Genomic DNA, 18,568 nt, shown 5'->3' with positions numbered 1-18,568 from the left:
ATAAGAGTCGAGGGGCATGAAAGGCAAGCAATGGTTGGAAAGGGAGTGAGACAGGGTTGTAGCCTCTCCCCGATGTTGTTCAATCTGTATATTGAGCAAGCAGTAAAGGAAACAAAAGAAAAATTCTGAGTAGGTATTAAAATCCATGGAGAAGAAATAAAAACTTGAAGGTTCGCCGATGACATTGTAATTCTGTCAGAGACAGAGACTTGGAAGTGCAGTTCAACGGAATGGACAGTGTCTTGAAAGGAGGGTATAAGATGAACATCAACAAAAGCAAAACTAGGATAATGGAATGTAGTCTAATTAAGTCGGGTGATGCCGAGGGAATTAGATTAGGAAATGAGACACTTAAAGTAGTAAAGGAGTTTTGGTATTTGGGGAGCAAAATAACTGATGATGGTCGAAGTAGAGAGGATATAATATGTAGACTGGCAATGGCAAGGAAAGCGTTTCTGAAGAAGAAAAATTTGTTAATATCGAGTCTAGAGTTAAGTGCCAGGAAGTCGTTTCTGAAACTATTTGTATGGAGTGTAGCCATGTATGGAAGTGAAACGTGGACGATAAATAGTTTAGACAAGAAGAGAATAGAAGCTTTCGAAATGTGGTGCTACAGAAGAATGCTGAAGATTAGATGGGTAGATCACACAACTAATGAGGAGGTACTGAATAGAGTAGGAGAGGAGTTTGTGGCACAACTTGACTAGAAGAAGGGATCGGTTGGTAGGCATCAAGGGATCACCAATTTAATATTGGAGGACAGCGTGGAGGGTAAATATCGTAGAGGGAGACCAAGAGGTGAATACACTAAGCAGATTGAGAAGGATGTAGGTTGCAGTAGGTACTGGGAGATCAAGTAGCTTGCACAGGATAGAATAGCATTCAGAGCTGCATCAAACCAGTCTCAAGACTGAAGACCACAACAACAATGCAGAAACTTGCCAACAGCTCTACTAAAACTACCTCGCGTTAACAGATATATTACTTGAAGAACGAAGAAGAAAAAAAAATTGGTTGGTAGGCAGCTTGTTAGATTTCATGAATCCTTCTACATCACAATAATTTTGGTTAAAATTGTTCCAATGCATAATATTGAACTGTAAAATAATTCCGTGTGTTGTTACACATTTTATTAAACATCATTCTTCTAAATTACATTCTCTTCTTTGGTCTCTGGTCCCAAATGAACATAACTTGTATGTATTTATATGCGTAATGGGACCTCGACTTAATACGACATAAACGGCTATCGCTCCGTTCCACTTCCAGTGTAAGTCAGGGGTATTACGACACATATCAACTAAAATTTTTGAAATGCTCAAAATTTGGAAACGGGTAAAACGAAAGCAATGAAAATATTATAACAAACAATTCGAGGCTGACACATAGGGAATGATTAATAGAGCTTGACCATAGATGGAAGATACTATTTCAGAAACATTTTTCAAAAACTATAATAAATATATAAATTATAATAAATTATAATAAACATATAAATTTCTATAAATTTCTATCAAAGAGCTACTAACAGTATATACATCCAGCTTAAAAATCTGTAGTCAATAATTGCCGATGAAACTCCGTAGAACAGGTACGTAATTGATCGTTAATTGCAGCGCCAGAATCACAATTAAAATAGCACATATCCCGTTCGCTACATATGGGTACAGATACGTGTGTATAGAAACACTTCTTAAACCCAATGACCATAAAAAATCATGGAACCCAAGTTATAAGAACTTGTGCTTGTAATCCCCGCGCCGGCCGCGGTGGTCAAACGGTTCTAGGCGCTTCAGTCCGGAACTGCGCGGCTGCTACGGTCGCAGGGTCGATCCTGCCTCGGGCATGGTTGTGCGTGATGTCCTTAGGTTAGTTAGGTTTAGGTAGTTCTAAGTTCTAGAGGACTGATGACCTCAGATGTTACGTCCCATAGTGCTCAGAGCCATTTGAACCATTTCTTTTGTAATCCCTGCAAAACCAGTCACAATTTAACGGTAGTCTATTGGTTTATTTACTTAACATTCTGGCAGGGGAACTGTAACAATTACAGTGGAAAGTACAACGAGAGCCAGAGAGCACTGCAGCAACAATACAAGTTATTACGTGTTGTCACCTTACAATGATAGCGTAGCTTGCCGTGGGGACTGGAGGAGAGCAGATTTTGTTTCTCACGCTGGCACACCTTATGCTACCTACTGGACTGAGGGAGCCGTGTACTTGCCTAATGCCACATGCTGTTCTTTACATATACTGATGAATCTGAAGAGGTACTGTTAAATATTAACCTATCTTTTGCATACTTAGTCTACCAAATTCGGCGGATAACACAACCAAACTGTTAAAATTACAAATAAATATCTTCATTACTTTTGGAGATATAAATTTTTACCTAAAACACATAATAACCGCTCTGGTATTATGAAATTAAGTTAGAGACTGTAATGTAGTCATGTATAGTATCAGCTGAAATTACAGTCAAGACGATACGTTTACATACTCTAATTTTCGGGAATTTTCTTTAGTTTCATCCCTACAGATTTCTGACGTAATTAAAAGTAATTTCGAAATTATTGTTTCATCGTGTTCTGGTTGTGTGAGTGTTTTGGAGGAAGGAGAGAGTGAATGGAGGACATACCTAAAGTGAGAATGTGATATTTTATTAAAATGATGTAAACGTAAGAGTGAGAAAGTTGTTGTGCAATGGGGAAATTTGCGATGTATGTCTGAGTGAGATGGATAGTCAGAAGGGGCGTTGAGTACTAGATATATTAGTAATTTATATTTTTGGAAAGGAAATGTATTTTGTTTTCACTAAATTTCATTTAGTATTGGAAGTAAGAGATTTCTAGTCTAAATCACCTGAGGTAATCTGATTGGCTGATATTAGAAACACCGAGAATATAGAAGCGATCGAGGTGACCGGATTCGCTGCTTAACATACTAGCCAATCGGTATTCAGCATTTCCCGCGCGTTTGAGTAGGCCTTTGTTGCCTCATATCTATTAGTCCACATAGGCCTTCGGGAGCCGTCTCCAAGTAAACACCTACGTTAAACTGCGCTGATCAAATTTGTACCCAAATGAAGAAATCGTGCGTTCGATTGATTCTCGTGTCGTTGACGAAATGTGATTTCAGTATTCAGTATTTTGTGATAGTTTGACGTCCATGAGTGCTTCATTTTAGGAGGTATTCTCGTGTGAACACTTCATGTCGTACAAAAACTCTGGGTGGCGTGTTTCATGCAGGTTACAATACATTAAGGCGAGCACTTCTTTACAAAAAGCCAACTGAACGATAGAACGTATTAACTCGCAGTGACTGTTTAGAACGCTCAAAATATCTGGTGAAACTAAATATCTCCTCGCTGCATTCGGGTGTGTACTCTAAAGAGACACAGTCACTAACATCGCATATTTGATGTTGTGGTATTAAATACTGACTTGATAGCTGTTTTCCGTGTCTTAAAGACAATAAATCAACTTAAGGGAGATTTCAGACGTTTTTAAAAATGTCAGGAAAACCTGAACGCTCGATAGCCTAACTTTCCGCTATTGCCCATGGACTGGAGTTATGTGGCCTTTGAGTGGTAGGTGTTTAGTCGAATTTTTGTCGGCCAAATCAGTACCTACCATACCAGAGTGGAGGGGCAGACAACGTGAAACCTATCCAGGTAAGTGGACTGATCGTTTAAAGGATAGTAAGAGAATAACCTGCCCCATCGCTAGTGAATGGGGTAGTGAGACATGGCAAGTTAATATAGCTAGCCAATGACAGACCTGCAACGACCAGCGATGGAAGCACACAAGTCACTTTCCTGCAGTAGACTGGATAGTTGAAAGCGCTGTGTTTAAAAATGCATCTCTCTGGATTAAATTTTAATCTGTGTTCCGCTTCTAGTGCTCTGAACAAAGCAGACAACTGCAAGCATATTATCCCTAGCTGCCATCTGTCGGCCAGATGGCAGATCCTTCAGGCTATGGCACTTGGACAGAAGTGTCCTGAAAAACAATACAACAAGGGTGTCTCTACCAAAGATCAGAAAGGTGGAGCTATCGAACACATGCATGGAACGCAGACAGAAGACACACAAGGAAATCAGCTTAAGTAGGTCATACTTGTATCTCCAAGCTCAACTTGTTTCTCTCAAAAAATGTAGACAGGACCTACAAATATGTATTGCAGTCCCAAAATTTATTCCTGGCTCACTCATTTCCTTATAAAAAAATCATCTCAGACGCTAATAAAAGGACTAGAGGGTTCCATTATTTGAGGAAACAAGTGGGTTTATCATGAATGAAATTTGAGTTTATTTGTAAAACTTTAATTGTTAAAAAAAAGTTGCTGAAAATATAGCGAAGCATTTTTAACCTAAATGATATTCTTCAACATTTCTTATTTTTGCTGTTGTCCACTTAAAGAATATAAACATTAACAAGATAAATAAAAAATTGAAGCCATTTAAAGAATATAAACATGAACAAGAAAAATAAAAAATTAAGCATGTATTCTATATTATGAAAGTCTTTATTATTTGTATTTTTTAGTTTGTTAGTTGTTTTGTATCTCAATTTAATGTGACTTTCTTCAAAAAATTCATACCTTTTCAGTTATTAATTTCAAGTCTCTATTGGGCAAAATAATCATAAACTCTTTATGAAGCTCTACACAAATTTTCTCCCAAAGTCTACTACTCACATATTCACGACCAGTATTGTTATACAACACGTTTACCTGTAGTGCTCTAATTTTTTTGAACTAATTGGAACTGCTACCAGTGTTGATCTTGTTGATTATTGCATTCATTTACACAGAAAACACTTTATAAATACTTAACTTTTAAAAAAGATGAAGGATATTCTGCTTATGTTAGTAATGATTAACATCCATTGTGTATGTATTATATTTTCCAAAATACATTTCTTATCGTCATGTGGTCTCAGAGCCTTTTTATTTACCTCAACGGTATTGATTTTATATGAATGCTCAGGGTCTGTTCCTCTGAAGGAACAGACACCACGCATATCCAGCAGCTGTGAAACACTACATTGAAGGGGGATCACTGCTGTCAGCTGCAATGGGACATTAAGTGGAATCAGCAGTGTCTAGTCTATCTTGAAATTCTCTTCTGAAATTTTAAGTTGAGTTTCGATATAACACTGCATTCCAATTTATTCAATCTTGAAATTCCCTTACAAAATCTTCAGATAAATTTAGTGTAGTTATTAAAGGATCACAATTAAAATTTATCTTGAAGTTCGCTAATAAAGTATCCAGATAAATTTCGTTTTATTGTTCACAACAATTAAAATTTATCTTGAAGTTCGCTAATAAAGTATCCAGATAAATTTCGTTTTATTATTCACAATACATCCAAATCTAATTCCAATTGAAATTATCCTCATAAAGTCTTCAGACAATTTACAACATTATGATATAAACTTCCAATTTCCTTTATTATGGAGCTCATTATTTTTAATAAAAAGCAGAAACTTTACTTTATGAACTTCTGTTGCTGAATACAATTTATGTAATTCTTGAAAACAATAATCGACAGCCAGAAATAAATTAATGTAGTTCCTCCTTTTTAGTTAGAATATCCTTTAATTCCTAGCACTTTTCCAATAAATTTTATATTTTTGGTCTTTTTTGTTGTTAAAGATGATGATATTGTTGTTGATGAGTTCATTAAGTCATTGGTTTCTCATTTTAGAATATCCCCTATTCCCTAGTTCTTGAGCTATAGCATTTAATTTGCTAACTTTAGGATCTTTATGTTCACCATTTATAAGGTTTATTTTTTAATAAGAAAATAAAAATCCATCTTTTCACAATAGTTATTGTCTGTAATTATTAAGATTTCCCAGATGGTTTACATTTACTACCCTACAAAAACACATTTACAAAGCTCACAAGAAACAACTGTTGGATTTCATGTATTAATGAGTAATGATATATGAAATTCCAGGATACAGCAATTTCGACCCTGCATTTTAATTAATGTGTTGATCATGAATGAAATTCTGTGTTTCAGTGTTCATCTTCGAGAGCCCTGAAAACTTAAAACATTAGAATATTTGGGAGATTGGGTTAAAAGGAAAATAAAAAATTACAATATTTATTAACTAACCTAATCTTTATGTAGCTCCGATGATTTGATGACTTACAACTCCAATGTTTTAGTGAAACAGATTTAAAACTATATTTAAAAATATTTTTCTTAGTAAATAAATTAAATGGCAGCACTCCCAAGCACATATACTAAAGCTACTACTATGGTTGCTTGTAGTTCAGAATTACCTATGATGACTATATTTGAATTAATTATACATAATAAAAATAAGCTAAATTTAGGTACTTAATTTAAAGATATTTAGATTTGATTATTTAAAAAGAAAAACGTTTTAATTAGTAAGAATGTTTAGGGCTTTATGCATTACCCTAAAGCAGCCTCCAGCATCCCAGGGGCTGGAGAACCATGGAAAATAATAGAATGTTTACGAGAATCTTCAAAATATTACAACCTAGAATACAAGGATTAAAATACGATGATTCATTATCGATAAAGCATTATTACATACAGAATGAAATAAAGCAAATAGCACAAAACACCTTAAATAAAAAAAGTGATTTTTAGTATCTAATACCAGAACTAAAGTAGCTGATGAAAATAAAGCTTATTTAGTAGCACTTGAAGATATATTGTTTGATTATCCAAAGTATAAAAGAAGTACAGAAAAAATAATTCTCATCAACTAAAAAAGAAATTAAAAACAGAAGAACATCCACCAGAACTTGTTATACAACAAGAAGAAGAGAAAGTGAAGAGTAAAAAACTAAGACATGTAAACTACCACACTTCTAAAACAGAATTGGATGATATAATCTACGTCATAGCTCTGAAATGCTACAAAAAAGCACTTCCTTCTACATACAACAAAAATGAGCATCCAGATGAAAAATTTTTTATGTGCATCTCCCAGAGTGCGTTAACTAGTAGTTGACTGGAGAAAAGTTTAAATCTGCTTGTAAGTGCTTCAGGATTGAAGAAGGTAAAGAACAATATTACATGAAATTTGATGAGAAAAATATTAGATAGCTAGATTTGTTGATGAAGAAGATAATTCATTACTACATAAAAAATGTATTAATAATGATTAAATGTAAATAAATTATAAGACGAAATTCTAACATTGGCAGAATATATTAAGCCTGTTATCATAACTCAATAATCCACAACTAAAGCAAACAAAAGGTAGTTAATAAATTTGCATTAGGTGATCTGTCTAGAAAGGAACTATCTCTTGTTATTTCTGAAAAATATGAAGAATATCCTGTTAAAGTTACTGTAGTTAGGAAAACATTGGAACAAGTTCATGAATCTAAAGGATATAATTTGTGGAGAGGAAAATATATGGAATGAGTGGAAGAATATTATAATAGAAGCTAATCTAAACTCACAAGTAATTTTTAAGTAATGGTAGTTTGTCTTTTAAAGTATTCATAAACAATGTATATTTTTTCTCTGTTCACATTGAATAAATAATTCACATTCTCATCAGTTAATTGGTCTATGAATGAAGCTGTCTTTATCACCAGGATAACATACAGGTAGAGAATATGAGAGTGTTAATTTCCTCTTTTGTCGTGAACACATTTATATGCATAAAAATTATTTATAAATATATTTTCCTAAAGTATTTTCTATTACATTCCAGCAATTCCAAGCACATCCAATTTGTCAGAAGCACAATTAATGAATAAGTTTCATACAAACAACAGGATCGTTTATAACAATAAAGAAAAGTTCATAACAATTTATAGAATATTATTGGTTTAAAGTTGAGGATGATGCAGAGATATTGGAGTATAAGTATACTTATGAAGCAGTTCAGAAACACTTGAATAGTCATGATAAAGGGCAACATGAAAATATATTGATACCCGGTAATTCGTTGGGTCTAACATCTAGTGAAAAAACAGCCATTTTATCAATAAATGAGGACTATATAAATTGATAATCAAATCAAATGTGACTCTTGCTGAGAAATATACTAAATAGCTAACTAAGGATGCTTTACAATATATTCGATAATGTGTTCAACACAAACTATAAAAAGCAATTGAAACTTACAAGAACAAACTGAAGATTTCACATTGGTAAAGATTGCTCTGTGCATGTAACGAGAAAAAGGGAAGAAATGCAAAACTTAAATATACTACAGGAAGTGGATATGGAACAAATAAAACAAATGCAGCTTTATGTTGTTGTATCAACTAAAATTACTAAGAGTCATACAAAAATACTAAGAGTCATACATCATGTGTTCAGCAGAAACATCAATATGACAATGGACAATTGGTTCTCTTCGCTCCATGTTGCCAAGCAGCTGTTTGAAAATAGAACAATCATGATTGCCATGGTATGGAAGGACAAAAGAGAAGTGCCCAGGGAATTTCGTGTGGGGAAAATAAATCCAATAAATTCATCGAAATTTGGCTTCCACTCCCCTTGCACATTGGTTTCTTACTTGCCAAAACCTGACAAAATAGTAATTTTGATGTCACCAATACACAATGTTGCAAAAATTGACGCCGATACAGTATCTAAACAGAAACCAGAAATCATAACGCACTACTACCCTACAAAGAACGGTGTGGATCTAGATGATAAGATGTGTATGCTTTATGATGTATCCAGAAATTCACGAAGATGGCCGCTTACTGTATTTTATGATTTGCTGAACTTTAGTGCCCTCAATGCACTTTCCACTTATACAGAAAACCTAAACTACACTGTTATTCGACGTCTAGATTTTCTTGTTGAGTCTTTGTCTAGGATTAAACCTCTGGCTCAGCAGAGATTAGACAAAAAAAGAAGTCTGTCCTTCAAAATAGATGACTTTCTTGGCATTTCTCATGTGGAAAGTCAGCCAGCAACTTCGGGAATGACAGATTAGTTCTGTGGGTTGCTGCTACGACCGTGGAAGATTGAGAAGTAGAGTTACAAGAAGAGTGGGTAACGCGTGTAAAAGATTTGTTTGCCGCAATCATTTCAAGATTGTCTGTTTTTCTTGTTCAGATAATCATGATTAAATTTGTTTTTACACAAATATGTGTTTTTTGTAAGTAAATCAAAGCCAATGATGCTATGTCCCTTAAAATTGTGACTTGCTGTGAGAAGTTCTTTTTTTCAAATATGAGGTCATATGTATACTTTTTGTTAATAGTTTTAATAAACATTATTACGGGCAACGCATAAAGTACAGAATAAAAATATCTGAAATTTCAATGGCCTTTTTTTTTAGTTGAGAAAATGGCATACATATGTAATCCAAGTGACCACTTTTTAGGTTGCGACCAATGCAGGGTTAAATTTTGATTGATTATTAAATACTACTGCAGTTAGCTTTTAATTTTTGCCGTTAACTCCAACTGACTTCATTAATATTGTTGAACATTTTGCATTATTGTTGCAGATTCACAACTAAGTCAACCCACTTTTAATTTCCTTGATGATCAAATACCTTCCATATTTTTCTGTAGTGTTCTATTGAATCTGATGCAGTTAATCCATTAAAGATTGAGTAATGGTTACTATTACATATTTTCATAAGTTCTTGAAATCCGTTATTGTAGAACTCTTTACCATCATCTCTCTGTACTTTTTCTTGGAGCACTCTCTCTACGTGTTTTTTTCAGAAGCATCAGCTACATTTTTACCCAATTTGTCCTAATCTGGAATAGCCCAAGGATATTTAAAAAAACATCAATTACAGGTAAAAAGTCCTTATATCCTTTATTTATTTTTTATATTCCTTTTAAGTTGCCTGAAACGATTTCTGCTAGATCAGATTGTAAGTTTTCCATAAAATATCTGTTTATGAGAAAACTGATTACAAAAAGTTTCTGCTCATGCAATGTGTCCTTTAGATAATGTATTCAGTGGCTGAGCAAATCTGACTGTTGCTTATCCCAGTCTTGTGTGTGGGCAAAGTGCAGCAAAATAAAACTTGAATCTTACATAAACAGTAAAATTCAGTATCAAAGCATGTAATGGACAATGCATAATACGAAATGCAATGTTGGACTATCAACATCTAGAAAAAATTAGTGTCATACTCATAAGAAAATAACTGTTTGAAATTACCAACAGTGTTCACTGCGAATTAATGTATTTATAAGCACAACACCTATCAATCATGACTGTACACTTCCTGTACAGCAGTGAAAGTTGAGATATACCTTGAAATAAAAGTGACTTGCGTATTGCTCAGCGTGTTGTTTATGTGTCTGTAGTACTTATGTTCTCAAAAGCAAATACATATGAGCAAATGCGCAGCTAAAGACAACAAAAATCTACTCTATTTCTTTCTCCAGAAACAATCTGCTGCTGTGAGTGGTGTGAGGAACAAGACACACATGATTAAATTTCGCAACTTTGCTGTAACTCATGGAGGTAGTTTTTACTTTAAAGTAAATAATTTTTGAAAAATCAAATTCTGATTATTGACAGAAAGACTGACAACATTGGAAGAATAACAATACAAAATTTTTCTTTGTAAAGAAACTTCAATTATACCTTTAAAATTCCTCAAAAATTTTTCTGTTAAGAATAAAAAGAAACTATTAAAAGAATTTCCATCGCCAAAACAAAATATTTCAGGTATCTTCTACCAGATTCACAATGACAGATGTTCATCATCACCATCTTCGTTTCCCCTCTATCCACCATCTTGTCAGGTTGAAGTATCAATGATGCTTCGCCACTTTACTCGGTCTTTCTACCATTCCTATTCCACAATTTGGTTCCATAGCAGGTTTCTCCTCCTTCAGCTCCCGTTTATCGTGTCAATCGATGTTGTTCTCGTTCTTCCTCTTCGCCTCTAGCCCTCATTCTTGAATACCATCATTTTTCTTGGTATTCTTCACTCTACCATCCTCTTCACATGCCCAAACAGATCTTATTCTCTTAAAAACTCAACTGCACGCTACTAAGATTCAAATAAGATTTTTCCAGTGCTGCATAGCTGAGTGACTATCATGTCAACCACAGATAAAAAGAAACACAGAGTCAAAGATCTTATTCACTACTCCTGCAGGATGCTCACTCATCTTTGTCCCACTACAGTAAAGGTGAATTATTTACAGTAGCAGAAAACATATGAGAACTTTAAATTATCCCCTGCAACCAGAAATAAGTTTCATACGGTTTGTCTTATTCTTGGTTAGGCAATGAGAATGAATATTTTTTAAAGATTACAAGTAAGTGAGCAAATTAAATTGGAATTGTAAATAATATTACAAATATTAAGATTCAGATTACAAAACATACAAAAGAATGTTTTTATTGGTGTTTTATATACACTCCTTGTAATTGAAATAAGAACACCGTGAATTCATTGTCCCAGGAAGGGGAAACTTTATTGACACATTCCTGGGGTCAGATACATCACATGATCACACTGACAGAACCACAGGCACATAGACACAGGCAACAGAGCATGCACAATGTCGGCACTAGTACAGTGTATATCCACCTTTCGCAGCAATGCAGGCTGCTATTCTCCCATGGAGACGATCGTAGAGATGCTGGATGTAGTCCTGTGGAACGGCTTGCCATGCCATTTCCACCTGGCGCCTCAGTTGGACCAGCGTTCGTGCTGGACGTGCAGACCGCGTGAGACGACGCTTCATCCAGTCCCAAACATGCTCAATGGGGGACAGATCCGGAGATCTTGCTGGCCAGGGTAGTTGACTTACACCTTGTAGAGCATGTTGGGTGGCACGGGATACATGCGGACGTGCATTGTCCTGTTGGAACAGCAAGTTCCCTTGCCGGTCTAGGAATGGTAGAACGATGGGTTCGATGACGGTTTGGATGTACCGTGCACTATTCAGTGTCCCCTCGACGATCACCAGTGGTGTACGGCCAGTGTAGGAGATCGCTCCCCACACCATGATGCCGGGTGTTGGCCCTGTGTGCCTCGGTCGTATGCAGTCCTGATTGTGGCGCTCACCTGCACGGCGCCAAACACGCATACGACCATCATTGGCACCAAGGCAGAAGCGACTCTCATCGCTGAAGACGACACGTCTCCATTCGTCCCACCATTCACGCCTGTCACGACACCACTGGAGGCGGGCTGCACGATGTTGGGGCGTGAGCGGAAGACGGCCTAACGGTGTGCGGGACCGTAGCCCAGCTTCATGGAGACGGTTGCGAATGGTCCTCGCCGATACCCCAGGAGCAACAGTGTCCCTAATTTGCTGGGAAGTGGCGGTGCGGTACCCTACGGCACTGCGTAGGATATTACGGTCTTGGCGTGCATCCGTGCGTCGCTGCGGTCCGGTCCCAGGTCGACGGGCACGTGCACCTTCCGCCGACCACTGGCGACAACATCGATGTACTGTGGAGACCTCACGCCCCACGTGTTGAGCAATTCGGCGGTACGTCCAGCCGGCCTCCTGCATGCCCACTATACGCCCTCGCTCAAAGTCCGTCAACTGCACATACGGTTCACGTCCACGCTGTCGCGGCATGCTACCAGTGTTAAAGACTGCGATGGAGCTCCGTATGCCACGGCAAACTGGCTGACACTGACGGCGGCGGTGCACAAATGCTGCGCAGCTAGCGCCATTCGACGGCCAACACCGCGGTTCCTGGTGTGTCCGCTGTGCCGTGCGTGTGATCATTGCTTGTACAGCCCTCTCGCAGTGTCCGGAGCAAGTATGGTGGGTCTGACACACCGGTGTCAATGTGTTCTATTTTCCATTTCCAGGAGTGTATGAAGATTGTCTTTCCACAGTGAGGAAGCTCATACACTATTTGCTGAGTTCTGTAGATAGTATGTAAATGTGTCACACAAAACCATCTAAGATTTGCTTTAATGTCTTACATCATTAATCTTGAGGCTAGTATGTGAATAAAACTGAAGGTAAAAATTTGCATGACTTAGCACCAACAAATTGATGTTAAATTCTATTGGCATTAATATTGTGGCTAAGAAAAGATATTAAACTTGCACAGTATTGACACATTTATTGAAGCACAGTCACCAATGAGGCCTTTTACCCTGTAGTGTTGAAACCACAGGTGAGTAATGCTGACGAGTATGAAGAACTTTGCAGCCATAGTGGTAGTAACGATGTCCATCATTGACTTCATTCTGAAGATTGAGAGTAAATGTAGAATCAGATATGAGCTGACTCAGGGAAGTAGTTTTACACTGAGAACTTACATGGCCACTTGAAGTCTCATAAATATGATTAAACTCAGGGAAGCAGTTCTCCAGTGGTAAGTCTCATGTCCAGTTGAAGTCTCACACATAAACTCAGCACTAATATTTCCTTCAAGTGTGTACAAAACTTTGTTAAATCCCTGGCAGTATCACTGACTTTGTGATTAATTCGAAGACCTGTGACACACCCAGACAACAGGGACTTCCATCCACTGAAAATAGTGCATTGTGAATGGCTAGCTACTAGCTGAAATCTGGATATGATAATAAAATCCAAATATGGCAACTGATTGCTCCACACTAAAATTTATAAATTTGTGATTTACATTACAAATAGGCTATGTGAACTGCACATGCAGTATTGTCTTTCTAAGAAATGATCTTATTCCTACCGAATATTTGAAATAATACAAGAACACTGTATGAAAATGTAAGATGAAGTTTATGTATAAAACATGTATTTTGTTGATTAGAATAGTTCGATCAGAAAACACCTATAAACAGAAAGAATTGTACAATAATTTGTGCCAGAAACAAAGTAAATTTAACAAGAGGAGGAACTATTTTAAACAAACAAATATACCATGCTTCATATAAAGAAAAGGTAAAGTGAATTAGGTGAACTTCAAAGTCAACATCTTACCCAGTCTGACTCAATCTGTATAATTTTTTATCCTAGTGCCATGTACCACTCTATGTACTGATCAGCTTACTAATTTCAGTACTGTATGCATAATATTTGTTGTCCTTTATCTCACTTGACCTACCAGAAACATCATATGAGTTTGCCTGCATTTCGTTATCACATGCCCAGATAATATAATCATTATTCAACGAGCCTATACTTATATTTCCTTATTAAAGTTGAAACGTACCCTAAGAACATTTATACACGACTGTGCTTAAACTGACACACAATAATTTTAGCGCAACGCAATCTGACTATCAAAAATTCCTACAAAGGAATGGCCCTGACTAACATTAACCTACACGTTTCACAAATCACTTACCTCACCAAAAATCTTCGTTACTCGAACTACTGCAATACAGCGAGCGCCACTACTGCCAGCTAAATAAAAGATTCAAACTACAGAAGTCACTTACTACTGATAGGGATAGTTAACAAATGAAAGATTTTAATAGAGAACAAACACTGTATTTACCTCAATAATCATAAAATATATAGCAGTTCAATTTCAAAACTCCGCCATCTCTCTCCCCACATCCACCACTGCTGGCGGCTCACCTCCAACTGCGCAAAGCTACGCGCTGTTCACATCCAGTTGCCGCTGCCCAACACTACAATGGCAGACAACAATGCAAACTAGCCACAGACTGCACACAGCACAGCCAGTGATTTTCATATAGAGCACTACGTAACGTTGCCAATAAGAAAACATAAACAGCCTACTTACATAGTTTTCATACAGAGCGCTACGTAACGTTGCCAATAAGAAAACATAAACAGCCTACTTACATAGCCCCCATGCTCCCAAAAAAAAATTTTACAAATTGTATTGGCCAGTGGCCAATAATGATTTGATAAAATTTTTCATAATTACAATAACAAAGATATTAAATGCACACACTTATTAATACAATGGTGGTCAACAGCTAAAATTTTCTCACAGTCCATAAAGACAGTCCTGATCATTCATCACAGTAAAACTGCCGTTTCTTTCATCAAAGTCTGAGCAGTAAAACACAATGCACACAGAAGTAGTGGATGTCCATGCAGTCTTGAAGAAGTAGTGTTGTCCTTCCAACAGAAAGACAGTGCTGACTCTTGACATGCTGACACGTAATGGGCCACAACAGAGCAAACCCACAGCAGAGTCAGTAAAAGTTGATGAATATTGGTAGGTAGGTCATCACAGAGTAGACCCACTGTAGTCCTGGTAGAGATTGTGGTATTGGTGGGCCACCAGAGGTGCAGACCCACTGCAGTCCTTGTAGAAATAATGGTATTGGTGAGTCAGCAAAGGTGTAGACCCACTGTAGTCCTTGTAGAAATAATGGTATTGGTGAGTCATCAAAGATGCAGACCCACTGCAGTCCTTGTAGAGATGGCCAGCAGCCATCTGTTGTGACTGTTCGGGTGCACAATCACCATTGAAGAGTCTTGCAGTTAATATAGCAAGTCCATAATCACCACTTGTGCACTCACAAATTTTTTGGAATTGTCCTTAGAACCAGCAATGCTGTTATCCAGTCCCTTGCTGAATTATTAACACACATGCAAACACAACAGTCCCAACTTCTCACATATTGTGCATTACTGTGACCAACAGAAACGTGTGCAGTGAAATGTAACTTAAGAGTTACTTAAATTGATGAACTGGTGTCAATTACAATATTATAACATGAGAATACAATTACAAAGGTACAAAATACATCATTAAAGAACATAACAATACAGATAACATTTGTAGTACAGGCTTTACAACAGAATAGAAATAAACATATACATCAATATTACAGGAATTATGAGATAAGTAGATACATAAACGATCAGAATAAGTTTTGAAACATCAACTTTAAACATGAGCATTAAAACAAAACAGAATAAATAATGTCTAAGCATCTTTACAAGGTAAATAACATATTATTAATGCCAATTATATTTGAGGATAACAGTATTCCTCATCATAGTGAATATAGCTTAGTATTAGAAGAAGAAAAAATTCTATGAAACTACACAGAGACAGGAAGAAAACAACTACACAAGGGTACACAAGCACATAGTGGGATAACACAAAAGGAAAGGACAGGGTTCGTTTTCAGTGTAACATTTGGTACTGCAGTCCATCCCAAAACTTCATTCCATAGATCTTTCGTCTTATTTCAACCTTTGCTTCCACCAAAAAAAAATGCTATCCAAGCATGCTTTCTGTATTTATTTCAAACTGACACACAATACTTTTAGCACAACGCAATCTCACTATCAAAAATCCCTACAAAGGAATGACCCTGACTAATATTAACCTATACGTTTCACAAATCACTTACCTCACCAAAAATCTCGTTACTCGAACTACTGCAATACAGCGAGCGCCACTACTGCCAGATAAATAAAAGATTCAAACTACGGAAGTCACTAACTACTGCTAGGGATAGTTAGCAAATGAAAGATTTTAATAAAGAACAAACACTGTATTTACCTAATAATCATAATATATATAGCAGTTCGATTTCAAAACTCCGCCATCTCTCTCCCCACATCCATCACTGCTGGCGGCTCACCTCCAACTGCGCAACACTACGCGCTGTTCACATCCCGCTGCCGCTGCCCAACACTACAATGGCAGACAACAATGCAAACTAGCCACAGACTGCACACAGCACAGCCAGTGATTTTCATATAGAGCGCTACGTAACGTTGCCAATAAGAAAACATAAACAGCCTACTTACATAGTTTTCATACAGAGCGCTAAGTAACGTTGCCAATAAGAAAACATAAACAGCCTACTTACAAAGTCCCATTTCTTTCTTATCTCTAGTCGTATGTGTTACAGTTTCAACTTACTTTCTTTCCACACCCATTTCTGATAATTACATCATGACATGTACCTCATTTACAATCTGGAATAGTAAATGCTTATCCTAAATGAGCTCTTATAAGACTACAGGCACCGCAATATACATACATTCACAAAAATGCTTCAACAGAAAAGCAATGCAGCCAAATTCATTATTGTGCACGTATAAACATGACAACTATTTCATTAAAAAGGCATTGCAGCAGGGCCTCTTATCCTATGCAAATGCAGCAAAACCTTATTGCAGTAAATCAGTAAACAAAATGAAGGTCACATTCTTAGCCTAAAACAAACAATACACAAAAGTTTCAGTACGAAATCAATGCAGCAACTAAAGCCAAGTAGCAGTGTCATCAGAAAATTCCAATAAGATCGCAGTGTCAAAAGTTTGTTAGTGAACAAATGATTGTGCAATGAATGATTTCACAAGTAGTAAGAGCTAAGTTAAGTAACACTAATATTATGCAGCAGTACTATAAACATTCCACAATACTGACGTAAGCCATAGCATGAAAACTGATCAATAAGTGCTGAAATGTAAACAGGAAAAAATCAGTAAAATTCACAGTTTATCACAAAACACATCTATATTTTCATTAATGGTGTTCTCAATCATTTTTTACGTTCTTTCTTTGCCTCGAGTCATCATAAAAACATATTTTTCTATGATGCAGACTATGTGCAATTGTGTCTCATAAATCTGGAATATATGCATAGTAGCGAAATTCGTTTTAATATATAATCTGTCCTGAAGACAAAAAGATGTATAGTTCGTTCCGAAAGAAAAAGGTACTGTATATAGTAACGGGTAATAACGGGTAAAATGTTTTCTTATATTCCAGTTCCGGCATTCTAACTTAGCCTTAGGCAATGCTGCAAGCAGTTACGTAAAGTACTCGACAGTACTTGGGCCGGCTCCCACGCTCAGTTTAGCTGCGGACACCAGAATGGTATTGCTGAGTGAGAGACGCCAACTTCCTGCCACAAACCCGCCAATGGGGGGACCAGGTGACGTCACGTGAGGAACGCAACAGGGTAGACGAGGTAGCGGCCTCAAAAGCGGGTGGCTCTCTTGGCTGCCATCTTCCTTACCCCCTGGACGTGTCCACCAGTCCTTCCTATTGAGGGTGAAACGCTCTTTCCAGGTCATGTGCGGTTCACTGCACGGCTGTAGTGACTTTCCGAAAATATTGCATCCCTTAGTGGTAGTTCTTTGGAATCAACCCCCATGTTCCTCTGACTCCTAGCATTGTCATTTTACGTGAAAACCCCCCGGATGCCGATCTCAGCTCCCGATGTTCCATCCTGACCAGGTGATATTTTGCTGCCGATTTTATGTTCAAATGGTTCAAATGGCTCTGAGCACTATGGGACTTAACTGCTATGGTCATCAGTCCCCTAGAACTTAGAACTACTTAAACCTAACTAAGCTAAGGACATCACACACATCGATGCCCGAGGCAGGATTCGAACCTGCGACCGTAGCGGTCGCGCGGTTCCAGATTGTAGCGTCTAGAACCGTTCGGCCACATCGGCCAGCCGGATTTTATGTGCTAGAAACCAGAGTGACGACTAGAGGTTTGCTTCCGCGGGACGCTTAGCTGTTTGCAGTAGACGCGACTTTGGGAGCACCCAACAGCATGTTAGGCCGTGACGTCTCAGTCTAGCATGCGAGCGGACTATCTGACTCCGTGCCGCTATACCGCCTCCCACACTGGACTGAGCCGCCGCTAGTGGAGTAGTCGCCATGAGCCGCACCGCATCGTGCGCTGCCGCTGGGAGCTGCAACC

Source organism: Schistocerca cancellata, chromosome 7, assembly GCF_023864275.1.
Source record: "Schistocerca cancellata isolate TAMUIC-IGC-003103 chromosome 7, iqSchCanc2.1, whole genome shotgun sequence".
NCBI lineage: Eukaryota > Metazoa > Arthropoda > Insecta > Orthoptera > Acrididae > Schistocerca > Schistocerca cancellata.
The sequence above is the reverse complement of the archived record's forward strand: the minus strand, read 5'-3'. Positions refer to the sequence as shown.